The sequence below is a fragment of the Protopterus annectens genome, chromosome 2.part2 (assembly GCF_019279795.1).
Source record: "Protopterus annectens isolate FY-2018-M chromosome 2.part2, PAN1.0, whole genome shotgun sequence".
NCBI classification, from domain to species: Eukaryota; Metazoa; Chordata; order Ceratodontiformes; family Protopteridae; genus Protopterus; species Protopterus annectens.
This window is the reverse complement of record NC_056730.1, coordinates 176,715,126-176,735,739: the sequence shown is the minus strand read 5'-3', so window position 1 is coordinate 176,735,739 and position 20,614 is coordinate 176,715,126. Positions and strand designations below refer to the sequence as shown.

At 45.7% G+C, this 20,614-nt stretch overlaps 1 protein-coding gene across 3 annotated transcripts in view; it reads right to left on the bottom strand.

Moving 5' to 3' along the window:
- Positions 1-20,614, bottom strand: part of LOC122795588 (apolipoprotein L3-like) — a 353,437-nt gene that overhangs the window by 156,625 nt on the left and 176,198 nt on the right. The gene's annotated exons all lie outside the window — the stretch shown is intronic.

Below are 20,614 nucleotides of genomic sequence, written 5' to 3'. Positions count from 1 at the left end.
TAGGCACTTCATGAGCAATCCTGGAGCAGTGGATAGCCTAAACAATATGGCAGAGAACTGAAAATATAATCCAGACACACAAAACCTTAATAAACGCTTGAAATCAAGATGAACAGGAACGTGATAATATTAATCTTTTAAATATAAGACTACTAGAAAATTCAAATAAGGAAGGAGGGGTAACAGGTTGTGAAGTGAAATAATTTTTAACATGGACACAATCGGAAAGTGGTTCAAGAAAGAAAGATCCAGAACTGGTCTCCAATAATTTACTTTCTTTGGCACTATCAACATTCTTGGGTAAAATCATTCCCCTAACTACGGAGGAAGGGCAGCTTGTATTATCCCCTGACACAGCATATGATTTAAAACAGGAGGAAAGAGAAGAGTCTGGTCTGGCTGATGAGGAGGAATCCCCTAGAAAGAAGGAATTTCCTCTCACTGCCATCTGTAGCCTTGGTGGATCACATTCAGGGCCCATTTATTTGAAACAATCTATTTTCAAGTACATAAATGGAGATTCAGACTTTACTGAAGGATTAGGGGACTATCAGGGCAGGAGGTGGGAACAAGGTTCCTTCATATAGTCACTCTGACATACTTGTCTGTCCTTTGTTCAGGGGATTCTTGCTTTCATTTTGGAACCTCCCTGACACAGCTTTTTAAACATCCACTTAGCAACACTCTGCTGAGACTGTTTATTTATTTTGCCAAGGTTAAACAAGGGAGAAAAGAATACCTTGGAAAACTTAGAAGAGGAGGGCTGAAAATTTTGAGAGATTCCCCGGGTTAATTTCTCATCATACCTTTTAATATCTTCTGCAGCAGAAGAACTGAAAACCAAATCACTATCCACGGCAGAATTTAAAATTTAATTTTTTACATCTTCTGAGAGGTTCTGAGGAAAAAAGCCTGAGAAACCTCCTTAAAATAGTTCCAGTGGAGGCAGCCCTGGAATTAGTTTCTACAGTTATAAACACACTTTAAACAATGAATAGTAACTTCATAAACAGAAGAAACTAAATTACACAGTGCAGATTTTTCTACACATGAGGAAAACGTATGCCAAAACAATTTTCATACTTTCACAATTACTCAGGATAAACTTCAACATATGAGCCTGCCAGTTTAAAATTCTAAAACTCAAAGCTGCAGAAGCATACAAATATTCCCAAGCATATCAACAGCTTTCTCATCCTTATCATAAGGAGAGGGATTAGAATTAACAAAATGTTTAGCAACAGCTGGATTTACTAAAGCTATAGCTGCTGTGTCAGGTCTAGAATTAGTATACTAAAAACTTGAAAGACTGGAGAATTTTATACAGTCTATCTACTTTTTAGGGGCAGCGGGCTGCCAGAAACTGCAGGCTGTGACAAAATACTGTCCAAGGCTGACAGAACTGGAGGGATGGCAGAAGATTCTGGAAATTCCAGTTGTAGCAAATTATAATATTTTCATAGGGACTAAAAGACTTCAGTATTCTCCCATTGATTCATCCTACAAATAGTCTTAGAGAAACAGAGTCCCTCACAGGGAGAATCAGAAACTACACTCTCCTCTGAATCTGAATTAGAAACCCGAGGTGAAGAAAAATGCTGCTGTCCCTTCATGTTCCCCATACAGATTCCATTTATTGAACATTTTCAGGGAAAAAGTTGTCCCTTTTTCTTCAGAAACTGCCTTATAAGAAGGGTCAAGAAACTGTAGAAGACCCTGAGCCAAACCCAATAAATTGCTCATGTCTAGACTGACACAGGGAAGAGAATTAATTAGTTTTATGACTCTTTTTGACAGAAATCTGTGAAAAAAAAAAAAAAAAACAGATCCAGTATTGCCAGCAACAGCTTCCTCAGGAATGGGCATAATATTCTGGCTAAGTAGGGGAACATTCCCTGCCCCTTCTCTTATGAAGAATAAGAATGTCTCTCCTTTTCCCTGAGGGAACCCCAAAAGCCACAGATGATGTGGATAAACCCAGACCCATGGTAGCTGCACGAACTACACCAGTGGGATCCCAAAAAAAAGATAAGTGGTCTGAAGAACCAGCTTTGGCCACAGCACAGTCTCCCAGCTGAGGCTGAGGCAAATTCCCAATCTGCTGTGGTGGCAAAGGTTGTTTAACAATATTTTTCCTTTTCTGGTTGGAATAAGATCTGACAAAAGTGCTAGTACTTGGTTCCATGATCAAGCCCAAAACAGTGCTTCTTTCCTGCTGAAGGTTAGTAGCAACAGCTGGTAAAACAGCAAAGTAGCAAAAAAGTAGCTTTTTCCCAGGAAAAAAAAAACAGGGAAAACACACACTAAACACTTTCCCCAGTCCCAAAAAGTAAAAGTAGAAATAAAAAGAAGTTATGTACTCACCATAACGTTCCATCTGAGTAGTTATACTTCATTTTTCTGCAACCTGTGGGTATACGGATCCGTACTGGATCCGAGCCGGCAACTTTTTTCTAGCATCTGCTCCAAGCTCCGAGCTCCTCCCCTTACCAATAATGCCCTACCATCTCCTATCTTCCCTCAGATCGAGTTTGCTGCAACTAACAATATATATGCAACTCAACCCAATAACCAACCTGAAAACAGGATAAGGTCCGGGGGATGGAGGGAGGGAATGTTGCAGAAAAATGAAGTGTAACTATTCAGATGGAACGTTATGGTGAGTACATAACTTCTTTAGCTGAAGTAGTTAACTTCATTTTATCTGCAACCTGTGGGACAGAGTCCCCAGCTACTCCGATCCTGGGAGGCCCTTATGGAAGGATATTCCTGAGCACCGCAGAGCCAAAGGATGCTCTACCCTTCGAAATCAGATCCAATTTGTAATGGGAAATGAAGGTATGTGAATTGACCCATGTCGCTGCTGCGCAAATATCGTCCAAAGGAACCCTGGATCAAAAAGCAGCAGAAGTCACCATGGACCTGGTAGAGTGAGCCTTAACTATACCAGGAGGAGATAAACCTTTTGCTTTGTAAGCATGTGAAATGCAAAGAGTGACCCATCTGGCTAAAGAAACATTAGAAATAGCTTTCCCCATAAATGCCCTGGAAAAGGAAACAAACAATTGGTCAGTCTTGCGGAAAGACTTCATTCTATGAAGATAAACACAAAGCTGTCTATGAACATCCAACAAATGGAGTTTGTATTCAACTTTATTTTGAAAGTTGGGAAAGAAAACGGGCAGATTAATGAACTGGTTTATGTTTGCTTCAGATGCCACTTTAGGTAAGAAGGAAGGGTTAGTACGGAGGGAAACCCTATCCTTATGGAAGATCAAATACGGAGGCACGGCAGACAGAGCTTGAAGCTCAGAAACTCTCCTAGCCGATGTGATGGCGTCTAGGAAAGCCGTCTTCCAGGACAAAAATTTTAAGTCCACGGAAGCTGCGCGTTCAAAAGGAGGGGTTACCAATGCCTGTAAAACAAAAGTAAGGTCCCAAGGAGGTACAGAATCCTTGACAGGGGGCCGTAGCAGAAACGTACCTTTAAGAAAAGCCTTACACAGCCTAGAGGAGGCTAAGGCCATGCTGTCTTCACCAACGTGAAAACTGGAAATGGCTGCCAATTGTACTTTCACTGTGGAGGAACTAGCTCCTTGCTGAAAGATACCAGACAGGAAGTTCAACACCGCTGGAACAAGAGCTGTAAAGGGATCTATTTCTCTCTGTGAAGCCCAAATGGGAAAGCGCTTCCATTTACTGCAATATAGTTTCCTAGTGGAGTCTTTAAGAGAGGCCACTAGAATAGATTTTACCTGGGATGAAAGACCGGAAGTCCTGACGATTAACGGAACTGGAACAACCAAGCTGTTAGCTTGAGGCTGCCCAGATCGGGTGGACGTGTCCCCGACGGATGGGAAATTAGATCCCGGCAGGGATCCAGAACCCACGGGGGAGCTAGTAGATGAGACCAAAGGAATGGGAATCAAACCTGACGAGGCCAGAATGGGACAATGAGGATCACTTTGCATCATAGTCGGCAAGCTTTCTGAAGAAACTTCGGAATGAGAGGTAAAGGAGGATAAGCATACAGAAGCCCGGGGGGGGGGGGCAAACATGGAGTACAGCGTCTCTGGGGACTTCCCCTGGTGAGGGAATCAGAGCGAAGAACTTGCTGCACTTCGCGTTGCAAGGAGATGCGAAGAGATTGCAGCAAGGCTGACCCTATGCCAGGAAAAATCTCCTCCGCTACTGAATGTTTCAGAGACCACTCGTAAGGCATCAGAATGGCCCTGCTCAATCTGTCCGCTAAAATGTTGGAGCGCCCCGGGATGTGCGTTGCTATCAGACACTGACCGGTGGAAATCGCCTATTCCCACACTCTCATCACCTCGCGACATAGAGGGTAGGATCTGGTTCCCCCCTGCTTGTTGATATACCAGACGACAGACATGTTGTCTAACTGAATTGCAATCAATCCGAGAGGGAGGATTATGAAAGACTTCCAACGCTAAAAGCACTGCCCTCATCTATAGAACATTTATGTGCAAATTGCTCTCTGTCTGGGACCACATGCCTTGGACTGTCCTTCCCAAACAGTGTCCCACGACCTGAGTTGGGAGGCGTCCGTGGTCACTGTGGTTTGGACTGAGGGTGACACAAATGGGCGTCCTTTTGATATCTCCAGTGAAGTTAACCACCAAAGAAGAGATGTCCTGCAGACGGGACTGATCTTGATCGGAAATTCCATGGGTAGGTCTAGCCAAGACCACTGGACAGCCAGAGTCCATTGAAGAACCTGCATGTGAAGGTGTGCATACGGCAGAATAGATATGGCGGCAGCCATGGAGTCCAGAGCCCGGAGAACCTCGCTCACCTTTGAAGACTGGGAGTTCGCTATCTGAGCTATGTGGCCCCTAAGATGTAGAATCCTGTCTGGAGTTAGGAATACATTCATCTGCAAAGTGTCTAACCGTGCCCCAATGAAGTCTAGAATTTGTACTGGTTGCAAATGGGATTTGTGAACACTGACTGTAATTCCCAGTAGGTCTGCTAACCGAATGAAATAATATCAGGCCAGACACAAGTGATGCTTGTTGTGTGCAGCGAAGAGCCAGTCGTCCAGGTAAGGAAACGCCTGAATAACCTGAAGCCTCAGGTGGGCCGCTACAACTGCATTACCTTGGTGAACCCCCTGGGGGTTGTGGTGAGACCAAAGGGGAGGGCCCTGAACGGAAAGTGACTGGCTCCCAGCCGGAAGCGCAGAAACCTCCTGGAGCTTCTGTGTATTACTTTAACATATGTATATGTGATACTTTAACATATGAAACTGGCAGTTTAAAGCCCTAATGGCCAAGGTTGCAGAAGTGTAAACTTTCTTACCCCATCTATCCAGCACCCTGGAGTCTCTACCAGAGGGGGTAGGATTTTTAGCAGTAGAAGCCTTAATGCCCTTGGTCCCTGTGAAATAGTCTGTGGATCCGCAATAGGATTTTTAAAAAGGAACTTGTGAGAGTCAGGAACCCTGTAATATCTGTCAGGTTTTCTGGGATCAGGAGGCAAAGAATCAGGGGCCAAACTAGATTCTGAAAAGGCATCATCAACAATGTGTAGTACAGGAGGTATAGCTAAAGGCCTATGCTGAGGCAGGAGTAAGAAATCCCTAAGCCTCTTTTTTGAATCAGAAAAATCCTGGCTTTCCCACTGGAAATGCTCCCTTAGAGTAGGCAAGGTCTCACCAAAAGAAAAAATCCTCTGTAGGAGAAGCAGAGGGAATAGAGTCCTCTGCATCAGAATCCTCATAAGTAGATAAGGGCAAATCCATATCATCAGAAGAATCAGGAAAATCAGAATCCTGTTCAGAAAAATTCCTAAACAACTTCAGTCCTAGGTCTGTTAGAAGGGGGAGGTTGGCTTCCCCTGATTAGAGTTATAAGATCTTCAGCCATTCTTATCATTTGTTTTTTAGGCATAGAGGCCTGAGCATACAGCCTGGGCATTGGTTTCTTAGGCATCGTTCGAGATTTTGGCCTAAATGAAGAAGGAGGCGTTGGTTTAATATGCAAGTCCGTAGGCCTGAATACATCCTCAGAAGCCGGTGCCTGCACAGCGGCTCCGGACCCATCCAAGGTAGAGACATCCGCATGTTCCACAGTTGAAGCATCTCACGGCATACCGGACTCTGAATGGGTCTCAGTACAGGTCTGCGAGTCAGAAGTAGTGGGTATCAGGAGCTGCGAAAAACACCTCACTGAGTACCGGCGAACTGACGACTGGCTTAGGAGAAGCATCGTCGGCAGCTTTGGACCTCTCTGTCTTTATCTTTGCGTTTTTTCGGAATCCCGGTAGTCGGATGGCTAACTGATGACATTTCTGGATAATTAAACCAAGAACCGAAATATGTAGAAGCGAAAATATACCGACGACAGATAGTGCGCTGATTAAATAAAGCACAAATGTGACAGCAAGGTATGTTGTGGTCAGGGCCTAGGCAAGGAATACAGTACAAATGAAAATCTTTGTGAGGTATTTGCTTTCCACAAGTAATGCAATTATTAATTTTTGCTGACATCGGTAAGGAGCAAGAAAAAGTTTCCCCAATGGGGTACTTAGCTTTAGTTTAAGACTTCGGTTCTGAAACTCGAAAATGAAAATTTCAGGAGTCGGCTGACCGGCACTTGCGAACTACTTCTGCTTCGGGCACCGCACAGCAAGAAAGACTGATGTAATGGTGTTGGCTGCATGCTTTATACCCCTGACGACCTGACGTCATGTAAGAAGGGACGGCAACTGACGCAGGACCCAAGACTTTGTTAATCAGACTGACTGAGGGCTACTGCAAGCAGATAACCAAAATGGATTGACTGCAACAGTGAAACACAAAGAACATCTATGAACCTGTTATCAGTTTGCCATCCATTCCCTACTGCAATATTACTAGCAATTTATTCCTCAAGGGCAACATGCACTGTATTTGTAGATGAAACAATGAAATATAAAGTTGTTTGCTAACAGCAACCTCTTCAATAGTTACAGATCTCTTTAATGTGGAACTATTTTGATGACTTTTACTTCTTCAGAGATTGTGCATATTTACTGATACTGGTGGACTGCAGAAGTCTGAGTAGACTTTTATGATGGAAATGTTCTGAATTGGGCAGTTTTGTCATTATTGGTGCATGCATTTTGTTTCATTGTTCACTGGAAAAATGTTCAAAACAATAAATTTACAATGCCCTCTAACAACTGTACTGTATTGTACAAGGAATATAATTTAATACAATCAGGAAGGTGTACCAAACATCACTTGTATGTTTCATGTGCAAGGAGCCTATGATTTAAAAACAGCCCAGAGTTAATCTTTATCTGCCACTGGCAAAATCTATTTTATTTGAATGTGAGTTTCAATGTTGTTTCAATGAATGTGAGTTTCAAGGGCAGAGAAGTTTTAAGGATAAGTCTATTTTCATTGTGAGACTGCATTGCTTTGTTTAGCAGATATCTATTAGTGTTTGTGCTGTAAAATGCAAAATAAAACTTTCAAATGAAATCCAAATCATCGCAGAAGTAAAGCAGTATGCACACTACAGTGTTTATGATAAATGGGGTGAAATAACCAAGGAATGGGACACTGGAATGGCTGCAGGGGGGAGGCTCCTTTAGACCATGATTTTGTGAGGAGGCAAGGCAGCAAACTCAAAGACAGCCCCGGATGAACTATACTGCTCAACTGTCCAGATTCTTGCAAAATTAATAGATTTTTGCTTCTTATTTTTGGTTTGTTCCTCATAAAATTTGTGGTTTTCTGGCAAATCATTTCAGAATGAAGTCACTACATAATGACAGACATTGAGTTTCAGACGTCATAACCTTCAGAAAAATGCATGCTAAAGCAAGACCTGTTATTCTATCAACTGTCTTAAGTTTATACAAGCGCAATTTTTAGTACTGTTTGTATGTTCCCCCAATATATTTGGCCTTGTCTAGTTTTCCTGCATTAGGAGGTTGAGAGGCACATGCAAATACATCGCTTTATAGAATTAAGAATATCCAAACCTCTCAACTGTCCCCAATTTTTTGCTCATAATGTTGCTCTCCCCCTAATAATCCCTCTGCAAAATGGCAATTTTGGAAGAAAACGTGGAGGGTTTACAATTATAATTAAATAAGAAGTTATGTACTCACCATAACGTTCCATCTGAGTAGGTATCTTCATTTGTCTGCAACCTGTGGGATATGGATCCGATCTCGGATCCGAGCCGGCAACTTCTAACATAGCATAGATCCGAGCTCCTAGCTCCTCCCCCTTACCCATAATCCCCTGCCTGCCCTAACTGACCTCAGATCAAGTTTGCCCATAGCACAACAGATAACAGGTGTCCCAATGGGAACATATGCTAATAACACAAGAGTGATCCAATCGGTCAGGGGGAAGGAGGGGGGGATGGTTGCAGACAAATGAAGATACCTACTCAGATGAAACGTTATGGTGAGTACATAACTTCTTAATCTGAAGTAGAAACTTCATTTGTCAGCAACCTGTGGGACAGAGTCCCCAGCTACCTAAGTCTTGGGTGGCCTTCATGGAAGGATATTCCGGAGCACCGCAGAGCCAAAGGACGCTCTACCTCGGGAAACAACATCTATTTTATAATGGCTGATAAAGGTGTGAGATGAAGCCCAAGTGGCTGCGGAACAAATGTCATCCAGTGGAACCCTAGCTTGAAAGGCCGCAGAAGTGGCAACGGCCCTAGTAGAATGAGCATGGACTCCTTCAGGTGCAGGTCTTCCCGAACTCTGATATGCTAACAGAATACAACTCGAGATCCATCTAGAGAGAGAAACCTTAGAAACTGATTTTCCGAAATTACTTTTGGCAAAGGAGATAAACAACTGATCGGATTGCCTATGACCAGCAGTTCTGTGGATATAAAAACGTAATTGTCTGTGTACGTCCAAGGAATGAAACTTGTACTCTCCTTTGTTATGAAAGTTGGGGAAAAACACTGGGAGATTGATGGATTGGTTGATGTTCGCTTCTGAAGATACCTTAGGTAGAAAGGACGGGTTGATTCTGAGGTAAACCCTATCCGGGTGAAAAACCAAATATGGTGGTTAGACACAAAGGGCTTGCAATTCCGATACCCTTTTGGCTGAAGTTATGGCCACCAAAAAGGCTGTCTTCCAAGAGAGAAATTTGAGATCAACCATGGCAGCCGGTTCGAATGGGGGACCAGTCAAGGCCTGCAAGACTAAGGATAAATCCCATGGGGGTACCACCTCTTTAACTGGAGGCCTAAGGAGGAAGGTACCCTTGAGGAAGGTCTTACACAGTTTGAAAGTGATAATAGGACCAGACTCTTGCCCCACATGGTAGTATGAGATTGCTGCCAGCTGTACCTTGACTGTGGAAGAACTAGCCCCCTGGTGAAAGAGAGAGGTTAGAAAATCTAGAATCGATGATATCGGGGCTGTAAACGGGTCTAAACGACGGTGTTTTGCCCAAATGGTGAAGTGTTTCCACTTACTCCGATAAACCTTCCTGGTGGAAGGCTTGTGAGCTGCTACAAGAATGGCTTTGACCGGTGATGAGATCCTGGGAGTCCTTATGAGGAGTGGAACTGGAGCAACCAAGCCGTCAGCTTGAGGTTGACCAGGTTCGGAGTCGGAAGACCGAGAGGATGAGAGATGAGATCCGGAATGGGATCCAGAATCCATGGTGGATACACTAGGTGAGACCATAGGTAAGGGAACCACGTCTGACGAGGCCAGAATGGGGCAATGAGGATCATTCTGCTCCCCAGCAGCCTGGCTTTCTGTAACAATTTCAACATCAGGGGTAGAGGAGGGTAAGCATAAAGCAGACCAGGAGGCTAAGCATGAACTAGAGAGTCTCTCGGGGACTTCCCCGGAGGGGGGATCAGAGCGAAGTAATCGTTGCATTTCGTGTTTGAAGGAGAGGCAAAAAGATCGCAACAAGGTCGCCCCCATCGGGCAAATACTTGCTCTGCCACTCGGTGGTTGAGAGACCACTCCTAAGGAGTCAGGATAGTACGACTGAGCCTGTCCGCTAAAATGTTGGACCGTCCCGGAATGTGCGTTGCTATGAGAAAGCGGTTGGTGGAAATCGCCCATTCCCACACTCTCATGGCCTCGCGGCAAAGGGGGTAAGACCTGGTTCCCCCTTGTTTGTTGATGTACCAGACTACCGACATGTTGTCTGTCTGTACCGCAATTGTCCCTACCGGAAGAGAGTTGTGTAGTGCTTGCAACGTCAAAAGCACCGCTCTCATCTCTAGGACGTTGATATGCAAAGAGGTCTCTACGTCGTTCCAAGTGCCATGGACTGTTCTGCCTGAAAAATGCCCTCCCCACCCCAGGCGAGAAGCGTCCGTGGTCACTGTGTCGACTGGTGGAGGTAGTGAGAAGGGACGGCCCGTGTGGAGGTTGGGAGACTGGAGTCACCACAGGAGCTATTTTCTGCAAACCTTGCTTAAGGAAACGGGGAGAGACAGAGGGTTGCAAGACAGGGACCATTGTACCTGGAGGGTCCACTGTAGAACCCTCATGTTCAACCGGGCCAATGCTAGTAGAGGGATTGCAGCCGCCATAGATCCTAGGGCCCTCAGAATCAATTCCACCAAAGGAGTTTGCAGATGAAGAATGGCCTGCACGTGTAACATCAGGTTCCGAAGTCGATCTGGAGTCAAGAACGCAAGCATCTGTCTGGAATCCAGTCTTGCCCCTATAAAATCTAGCATCTGTGTAGGGATGAGAGAGGATTTGGTCATGTTGATGGTTAATCCTAATAGTGGAGCCAGACCGAGAAAATAGTCCCTGCCTGAGCAAAGTAGATGCCTTGTTGGGGCTGTGAGGAGCCAGTCATCCAGGTATGGAAATACCTGAATTCCCTGGAGTCTCAGGTGGGCCGCTACCACCACTAGGACCTTGGTGAACACCCTGGGGGCTGAGGTGAGACCGAAGGGGAGGACCCTGAATTGAAAGTGACTGGCTCCCAGCCGGAAGCGGAGGAACCTCCTGGAATGCCTGTCCACTAGAACGTGATAGTACGCATCCTTGAGGTCTATAGAGCACATCCAGTCATCCTCCCGCAATAAGGGGAGGACGGATTGCAACGTGACCATTCGGAACTTTTGTTTGGGTACCGCCAGGTTTAGGAAAGAGAGGTTGAGGATGGACCTCAAGTCCCTTGTCTTTTTTGGCACCAGAAAGAACCTGGAGTAAAACCCTGATTCGACTTGATCTGGGGGGATGGGCTGGATGGCTCTTTTTTGTACAAGCTGCTGAATTTCTGCAGCGGCCGCCTTCTTTTGACTGGGTGGGACGTCGGGAAGGCTTCTGATTCTGGGGTTGGCTATGAAGGGAATTAAGTAACCTCTGGATATAAAACGAATCACCCAGCGATCTGTTGTTATGGACTCCCATTTTGCCAGGTGCTTCGAAAAACGCCCCTGACTGCCTCCAGAGTGGAGCAGTCGGGAAACCCCTCAGGGGATCTGCGTGGGCCTCTCAGAGAAAGGTTCTCTGGACCCAAAATTCCTCGGACCCCCTCTGCCTCTGGGGCAGCGTCCTCCCTGTCCTCCTCTGCCACGAGAGGACTGGTTATCCTGAGCAGACTGAGATTGATGCGATTTTCGGAACCACATCTTCTTCAGACCCTTTTGGTTCTTGGAAAAGGACCTCTGGGGCGCAGGGAAGTGGACTCCGACGGCAGACAAGGTCTTCCCGTCTTTCTCGCTCTGGACAAGAGTGTCGCGAACGGTTTTGCCGAACAGTGCAGAACCATCAAAAGGGGCATTCGCGAATGACGCCTTAAAGGGTTCCGAGAAGTCACAGTGACGGAGCCAGGCCTGTCTCCTCATGACAAGCCCGACTCCGCCTGCTCTAGCGGCTCCCTCTGTAGCATGAGACAATAGCCGCATAGAGGTATTAGAGATAGAGCGGAGGGTGGCCATTCGGGAAGAGTACAAATCCTTGTCTCCCTCCGACATGGACCCCGGGGGGGAAGCAGCGTATTCCTTAATTAGGTCCCGCTGCATCCTAATAACGTGTGCCATATAGTTCAAGGTCCTCATAGAGAAGGTCGCTGAACTGAAGGTCCGCTTCCCTAGACGGACTATCGCGCGAGACTCCTTGCTCGGAGGATGAACCATGGGGCTCTCCTGAGCCAACTCTTTCTTAGTGGCTGCAGCCACCAACATGGCATCCACAGGGGGGCCTCTGCTCCAATGTGATCTCTCTGCAGGGGGGCTCAAAATTTTGTCTGGGCGCTTGGGGATCGGTTCTACGGTGTCCGGTTCCTTCCAAGCCCTAGAGGATATGAGATCCACCAGGGGGTCGGGTGGAGGGGACACCCAAGAGGTAGATGGTCCTGCCTCGAACGCCTCAAGGAATACGGACTCGTCAGAGGAAGCCTTGGGGGCAGACCACCCACCTCTGATTTTGAGCATTTCCATGATGTCTCCAAAGGAGACATCCTCAGGGGGTGATCTCGGGGAGGCTTCCCCTTCATCCAAGTCCGTATCTTCTGTGAGACTCTCAGGGGAGTCTATGTGCCTCCTTTTGCACTTTGCCTTGTGGGGAATCTCCTCGGGGGGGCTGTCCGAGGAGTCCTCACGGGCTGTAACCTGTTCCACTGGAACTCCTAAAGGCGCTGAGGCAGGCTGCCCAGAGGGCCGGATGAGGGGAGCCAGGACCAGATGAGAAGGAGTGCAGGAGGGAGCCGAAGCCAGGACCGGAGGCCTGGAAGCACTCGACAGTGCCCTCTCCACCGCAGCGAAAGCCGAGGGGCAGCCGCTCTCAGACGGATCCAAGATCCGACTCCCACTCGGATCCGAAGTGGGGATCGGACCCGGTGCCGAGAACGTCGGATCCGAAGGACCAGTGTGCTCCGACCGGGACGGAGCCGAAAGCACACCCAATCCCTCGGATCCGAAGCTCAGCCCACGGCTCCGAGAGGTCGGATCCGATAGACTCGAGGGAATAGTCGGAGCAAACGTGCCCAGCACGGTCGGTTCCGACCTACCCCCGGATCCAACGTGGCTCGGCTCTGAGCCCGGAATGCGGGTCAGAGAAGGAGCTATAGGAGCGAAAAAAGGGGTCGAGCTCCCCCCCAGAGGGGGGGGAGGCAAGAGCACTCCCATCTGCATCTGGGTCTGGATGAATCTCCTCATCATCCGGTCCATATCCGCATCAGACATGCTAAAAGTGGACCTCAACGAGGCCACCGAGGCAGACCTGGAGTGTCGCCTCGATGACCTCGACGGGGACCGGATCACCTCCTCCTCGGGTCCCGGGGAGAAACAAGGGGATCGGATCCGAGGAGGAGGAGATCGAGAAGACTTGGACGGGGAAGCCCTCTTGGCGGGCGGGGCCGATGAAGAGTCCTCGGCCCGCCGCTTAAGGTGCTTCTCCCGCTGCTTCTCTTTCCTGGCCTCCCTATCCTCCGGAGCCGAAGCGGGAGGTTGAGTCCCGGTCGGAGGAAGGGAGGCAGGGGTGACCGCTACCGGGGGGGTAGCGGGCACCGAAGCACCGGAGGCCGAAGCAGAGTCTGGGGGTAGAAGGCCCGCCAGAACTAGCTTCGACCTTCGATCCTTGAGTGCCCTGGGGTTGAACGCCGTGCAAATCGCGCAACCCGAAGAGAGGTGTTCAACCCCAAGGCACCTAACGCACTGAGTGTGGCCATCAGCCGGTGAAAGCCTTTGACCACACTCGGTGCATTTCGAAAAAATTGCCTTAGGGGCCTCCGACATACTGTAGGAAAGCACACTCACTAGGCCCCTAATTCCGTCACACACACACGCTACGACCAGCGGGGGAGGGAGAATTATACTTAAATTAAAACAAGTATGTTATATATATAAAAAGGAGAAAGGGTAAACCTATCACACACACAACCAGTCACTCAGAAGAAAAAATACAAAAACTTTTTTCCTCACAAAACGCCAAGAGCTCTGAACCTAGCTGTTGCTTGAAGAGCGGCAAACTAGATCTGGGGTCAGTTAGGGCAGGCAGGGGATTATGGGTAAGGGGAGGAGCTAGGAGCTCGGATCTATGCTATGTTAGAAGTTGCCGGCTCGGATCCGAGATCGGATCCGTATCCCACAGGTTGCTGACAAATGAAGTTACTACTTCAGATGTACAGTTGTGTACACTTACCATAAATGTAGATGTTCGAGTGTATTCACTGTTGCAGTCATTACACTTGGGTATCTGCCTGCAGGTAGCCTTCAGTTTGCTTGAATACCAGAGTCTTGGGATTTCTGCATCGGATGCTGTCGCCTCTTCCATGACGTCAGGTTGTCAGGGGTATAAAACATGCAGCCGATGCCATTACATCAGTTTTTCTTGCCCCAAATGTCAGGAGCCCCCAAACAGGAAGCTATTATATGGTGTGGAACACCCCCAGTAAAAAGTAAATACCACTGCCATAAAAAAATGGCCATAAAGAGGATAGGTAGAGAGGAAAGAGAAAACCAGGGGGCTGGAGGGAGGGAAACCAGAACTGCAACTACACTCGAACATCTACATTTATGGTAAGTGTACACAACTGTACTTCTTCGTGTTTCACTGTTGCAGTCATCACACTTGGGTTGATTCCCAAAGCTGAGGAAGGGTGGAGGCAGTCAAGAAGTGTTAGGGCTGGCTAGCAGCCCTTGTAAGAATGCTGTAGCAAATCCAGCTCTGGATTTAGAAAAAATAGGTAAGTGGTAATGCTTGGTGAAGGTGTGTACAGATCTCCAGGTTGCAGCTTCCAGGATGTCCCTGGTAGGGACTCCCCTGTGAAATGCTGTAGAGGTGGAAGTAGCCGTAGTGGAATGTGTTCTGATCCCCTGTGGGGTAATTTTTCCATGGTGCTTGTAGCAGAAATGGATGCAGTTTGCTATCCATTTGGAAATGGTTTGCTTTGAAATAGCCTTGCTCTCTCTGCCTCTGTAGCAAAGCTGAATAGCGGCTGGTCTGATTTTCTGAAAGGTTTAGTCCTGTCAAGGTAGAACCTGAGCTGCCTGTGCACATCCAAGGAGTGCAGGATCCTTTCCCCTTTATTCTGAGGATTAGGGAAGAAGGTTGGCAAATGGATGGATTGGTTTAGAGCTACACTGGATACCACCTTAGGCATAAAGGATGGGTTACAAAACCAAAGGTACGACTGGTGAGATAGCCAGGAAACCAAAAGAGAAACCAACAGTTTAGCGCTTTCACCCACAATTTTAATATGTGAACTTCTTCAGAAACAAATACACATTAAACCCAGTTCCTTAAATATACAACAATACAGGAAATGACATCAAATTCATTATTAATTAATATAAAATATATTCAAATAATGTCAAAATAAAATTCAAAAAAATAAATAAATAAACTCAACCAAATAAATCCAATAAAATGAAAACATAAATATAAAAATGTTTCCTGCAATAAAAATGTTAAAAGGCAAACTACAAACCTATCTATATGTTAAAAAGCAGTTTAAATTGATTGACTCATTCAAGCCAGGGAACTTGTCAGCCCCTAACACAAGTTGCCACAATGATTCCTTACACTCCAAAACATTGTTTAAATCCCCACCATACTCACTAGTGTGAATCTTTTCCAACACTGAGAACTCAAATTTCTTAAAATCCCTACAAACTGTTGCATGTTTGGCCAAAGAATTGAACCTGTCTTTGTTTTTTATGGCTAAATTGTGTTCATAAATTCTCTTTTTCAAAGCCCTTTTAGTTTTCCCTACATAATAATGTTCACATGATACACAATTAGCAATGTATACTACATATTCTGAATTGCCATTGTAATAACCTTTAGCCCAGATAGTGTAGTTCAAAAATCTAATAAATACAGAAGTACTATTACTAACAAATCTACACTGTCTGAAATTGTTACATGCATATGTGCCCCTCTTGATGCTGGCAGCTCTAATATTGTCCCGATGTTTATTATGGTCCGCCTCAAGCATAGACTTTAAACTAATTACCCTTTTGTAGGTGAATGTGGGTTTAACCCCCAGGGTGTCAACCAATTCTTTGTTGCCCAACACCACCTTCCAGTTGTTAATAATTATATCTTTAATAAACCACATTTCGTTAACAATGGGTAAAGGGAAGGCAATGTTGAAAGTGTTGTAAATATCAGAATTGGTAGAACTAGAATTTATACCAATTTGACCAGACAAAAGAATTGGTTTGGCAACGCCCTTCCTTAACAAAATAACTTCTTGCTCTATATTTTCAATCCATTCTGCTGTATAACCTCTATAGAGAAATAAGGATCGTAAAAATCCAATTTCCCTGAAAAATGTGTTGTCATCCGTAGTAAGCCTACTCAAACGAATGATTTGGCCCTTGACAACACCTTTTTTCATATGTGTAGGATGTAAACTATCCTTATGTAGATACTGGTTAGCAAAAACCTCTTTTCTGTAAATTTGACTACTGAACTTGTTATTAATTTTGTCTACACTAAGCAAGATGTCAAGGAAGGGAACACTGTCACCAAAACCACTCATTTTGAACTCCAAAAACTGTGTGGTCTGAATCAAATCGCTTACCAACGCAGAAAATTCCTCTGAAGTACCAGTCCACAAGAAAAGTAAATTATCTATAAATCTAAAGTAGGAAAGTACTTTGGTAAAACTGGAATGATTTACCAAAAATTTAAGTTCCCAATTGGCCATCACAAGGTTAGCAAATGCTGGTGCCACTCTAGCCCCCATGGCTACTCCTGATATTTGTTTGTAAATATATTTGTCAAATCTAAAAAAATTGTTGTCTAACACAAGCTCCATAAAGGATGGGTTAGTCCTGAGGGAAAACCTGTCAGCATGGAAAATAAAGAAGGGTTCCACAGCCATTAGTGCCTGTAACTCAAACACTCTTCTTGCTGAAGTCATGGCTAGAAGCAAGGCTGTTTTCCAAGAGAGTAATTTTAACTCTGCTGAAGCAACAGGTTCAAAAGGGGGAAGCGTGCGCTTTTCCAGTACAAAGTTAAGGTCCTAGGCAGGGTGGGAGCTCTCCTAGGGGGCTTTAAATTGTTAGCCCCTCTCAGGAACTGTTTGATGAGAGGGTGAGAAAAGAGAGGTGGCTCAGTATTATAATGAGCTAAGATGGCACAGGCATGGATCTTAATGGAGGAGAAGGATAGGCCTCTGTGGAGCAGCTCTGCTAGTTAATCAAGGATTTGAGGTAAGGAGGGCACAGCTGTTTCCTTTCATTGAGACTGATTCCAAGAACAATATCTTTTCCACTTTTCAGCATAGGATTTTCTAGTACTAGGCCTTCTCGCTTCAAGGATGATGCCTAGCACCTGTGTGCTGAGGGTTGCTGGTGGTATATTCAGGGGATAAGCCAGGCTGCTAGGTTTAGGGTTTGCAACTGTGGATGCAAAATCTGTCCCTCCTGCTGAGACAGCAGGGAAGGTGTGAGATGTAGATGCCAGGTTGGCACTGCTGTCAGACTGCGTAGGAGTGGGTACCAGCGCTGGCATGGCCAGTCTGGGGCAATAAGGATTGCCCTTGGCCTGTCCTGTTTCATATTGAGTAGTCCTTTTTGAGGAGGGGCAGAGGGGGAAAGGCATAAATTGGAGAGGTTTTCCCATGTGAAGGAGAGGGCATCCACATTCCAGGACCTGCTGTGAGTGTTCCTGGTACATAATTTGCTCAACTGGTGGTTCTCGGGGGAGGCAAAGAGGTCCACCTCCGGTGTCCCCCACCTCTGGATTAGAAGTTTGAATGAGTTGGGCTTCAATTTCCACTCATGTGGGTCCAGTAGATTTCTGCTTAAATCGTCTGCCAGTGAATTTTGTTTGCCTGGCAGGAACTGAGCTTGTAGGTGTAATGTAACATAGATTTGTGTTATCATGCATTTTCTGAAGTATGTGAAGTTTGAAACCTAAATCTATGTCAGTATTTAGTGACTTCAATCTTCAGTAATTTGCCAGAAAACCACAAATTGTATGAGGAATGGATAAAAAAATAAGAGGCACAAATCTGGAAATTGTTCGAAAAACTGGACAGTTGAGGGGCATACAGCAACCACCTATGCAAGATAGGATCAGGTAAAATTATGCCTTCTTATAGGTTCATAGGTTGGTACTAGGCTATCGGCCATAGGGCCTATACAAGCCTAGCCATAACAATTCCCTGGCTATTTCTTCCCACACTATTTACTTCCCTGGACCCCTGTCTAGCAGGGTGAGTGATGTGATTCCCGGGGTGAATTTCCTTTCTCCCATCCAATCGTCAAGGTTCCTTTTGAAGAGGGCCAAAGAGGCGCTCTGCTTGACATGTATGGACAGTCTATTCCAGAGTCTGGGGAGTCGCTGGGTCAGGAACCTATCCCTCCAGAATGTTTTATTTATTGTGATGACAAGGTTTAAATCCTGGAGTGTGTGGCTCTGAGGGATCGGGATTTCTTTAAGTGTAGCATGTCCAATAGCTCTGGGTTTGACATGGCCTTGTATGTTAAGCAGAGATCGCCTCTGAGTAGATGATATGCGACAGAGTAGAGCTGGAGTTTTTTAAGGCAGTCAGCATAGGGCATCTGCTTTAGGCCTGTGATTCGTTTAGTGAGGTATTTCTGCGGTCTTTCTAGTTGTTGCAGATGTCTTGAGAGGTACATACCAAACAGAGCGTTGTATTCTATATTGGGTCTAATGAGGGATGAGTACAGTGGGACAATGACCTCCTTTTTTCTGGATGAAAAGCCCTTAGTGATGAGGTGTGCTACATAGAAGGATTTCCTGACTGTTGTGGCGATGTGGTTATCGAAGCATCTGTTTCTGTAAGGCCCTTTTGTAGAATATCCACATAATTTGGGGATTCAATAATGGCTCCCAGTTTGCAGTCATCTGCGAACTTTGTTAGCCAGAGTTCCTTAGTGTTGGCCTGTAGTTCAATGAAGTAGATGTCAAACAAGAGCGGTCCCAGGACTGAACCCTGAGGTACTCCACTTGTCACTTGTCTGGAGCTGGACTTGGAGTTGGCTACTTTTACAGTGTGGGTTCTGTCAGTAAGCCAATTGGCAACCCATCGAGTGACGTAGGGATTAATGCCCAGCTTAGTAAGTCTATCTATGATTCCAGAGTGGGGGATGGTGTCAAAGGCCTTGGCGAGGTGCAGATAGGCTGTGTGGAGCGCCTTACCCTTGTCCACGGCCCTGGAGACTGATTCGAAGAAGTCAATTAGGTTCAGGAGACAAGATCGGCCCTTCACAAACTCAAACTGGGTGGGGTCCAGTGTTTGAAGGTTACCAATGTCTTTGTTTATAAGTTCCATAATAATATGTTCCATGGCCTTCCAGATCAGGCTCATCAGACTGATGGGGCGGTAGTTCCCAGGATCCAAGGTGGATCCCCCCTTGTGGAGTGGGATAACTGTAGCTGTGCACCACTCAGTGGGCACGAAGCCTGAGGTGAGGCTATGATTAAACATGACACTTAGGTGAGGTGCCTGTTCATTTTGTAGTTTAGTTCATGTAATACACAGCCCGGGATGTCATTTAGTCCCATGGATGCTGTATTCTTAGCTTTGGAGAGTGCGTTTTTTACCTGTGTGGCCATTATTACCGGAATTTGGCAATCTTCCGGTATTGAGATGGGCCGTTTAGGGGGTGAGAGGGGGGTGAAGTTGGCATTGAATTGATCTGCCAGGATATTGGCAAAATCCTTGGAATCAGTATATTTAATGCCATTCTGCTGTAACTTAGAGCAGATCTGAGCATTGCCATTTAGATTCTTGACATAGTTATAGAATGCCTTGTGGTTGTCTTTGGAATCTTTGGCAATTTTATTTTCATAACTAGCTTTGGAGGATTTTATGAGGGATCTCAGCTTCTTACGGAGGCTGGTAAGGGAGTTTTTTGCACCCTGGGATTTTCCTCTTTTCTGCAACAGTTTCCTTCCTTTTGTTGTAAAGTTTGTTTATGGCAGGGGACTACCAGATTGGCTTCCTTTTTTTTGGAGGAGAGCATCTTGGTTCTATTTGGGATGGCACGATTCATGCATGAGTGGGTGTGCTCGTACAGTGCCTTAATGAAGGATTCAGCAGTCAAACTTTCAGTTCCTGTCTGCATGGGTGTCATGAAGTTTGTCACTTCTGACTTGAGTACCATGAAGTTGGCTTTGGAGAAGTTTTTTTATGGAGGTTTCCTTACTGGGCGGTGGGGGTGGGATGTGGATGTTAAGGGTGATTACCTTATGGTCAGACCTGACCAACGAGGGGGTGACCATAGTTGTGGAGCATTGATTTCCCATGTTAGTAATGACCAGGTCTAGGATATTGGAGTCCCTGGTGGGACTATGGATTAGTTGATACAGGGCGTTGGGATTTATTAATTCCAAGAACCGTTGGGCAAAGGTGTTGGTACATGAGTAACTTTCCCAGTTAATGGCAAGGTAGTTGAAATCACCCAGTATTAGGGTGTTTGGTTGTATACACTCTGCTATCCATTACAATCCCTTGAATGAATGAATGTTTTGGTTTTAAATTTCATGCATAGGCTTGTTACCATTTCAGATGACTGGTGGGTATTTTGCAAGCTTCAGCCATGATTACATGGTACATTGTCTTATGTTTAACTGCAGGCAATCTCTTAAGCATTTAACCCTAGCAGGTGATTATAATACACACCCTGCTCAGGCTGTTACTTTTAAATTCTCT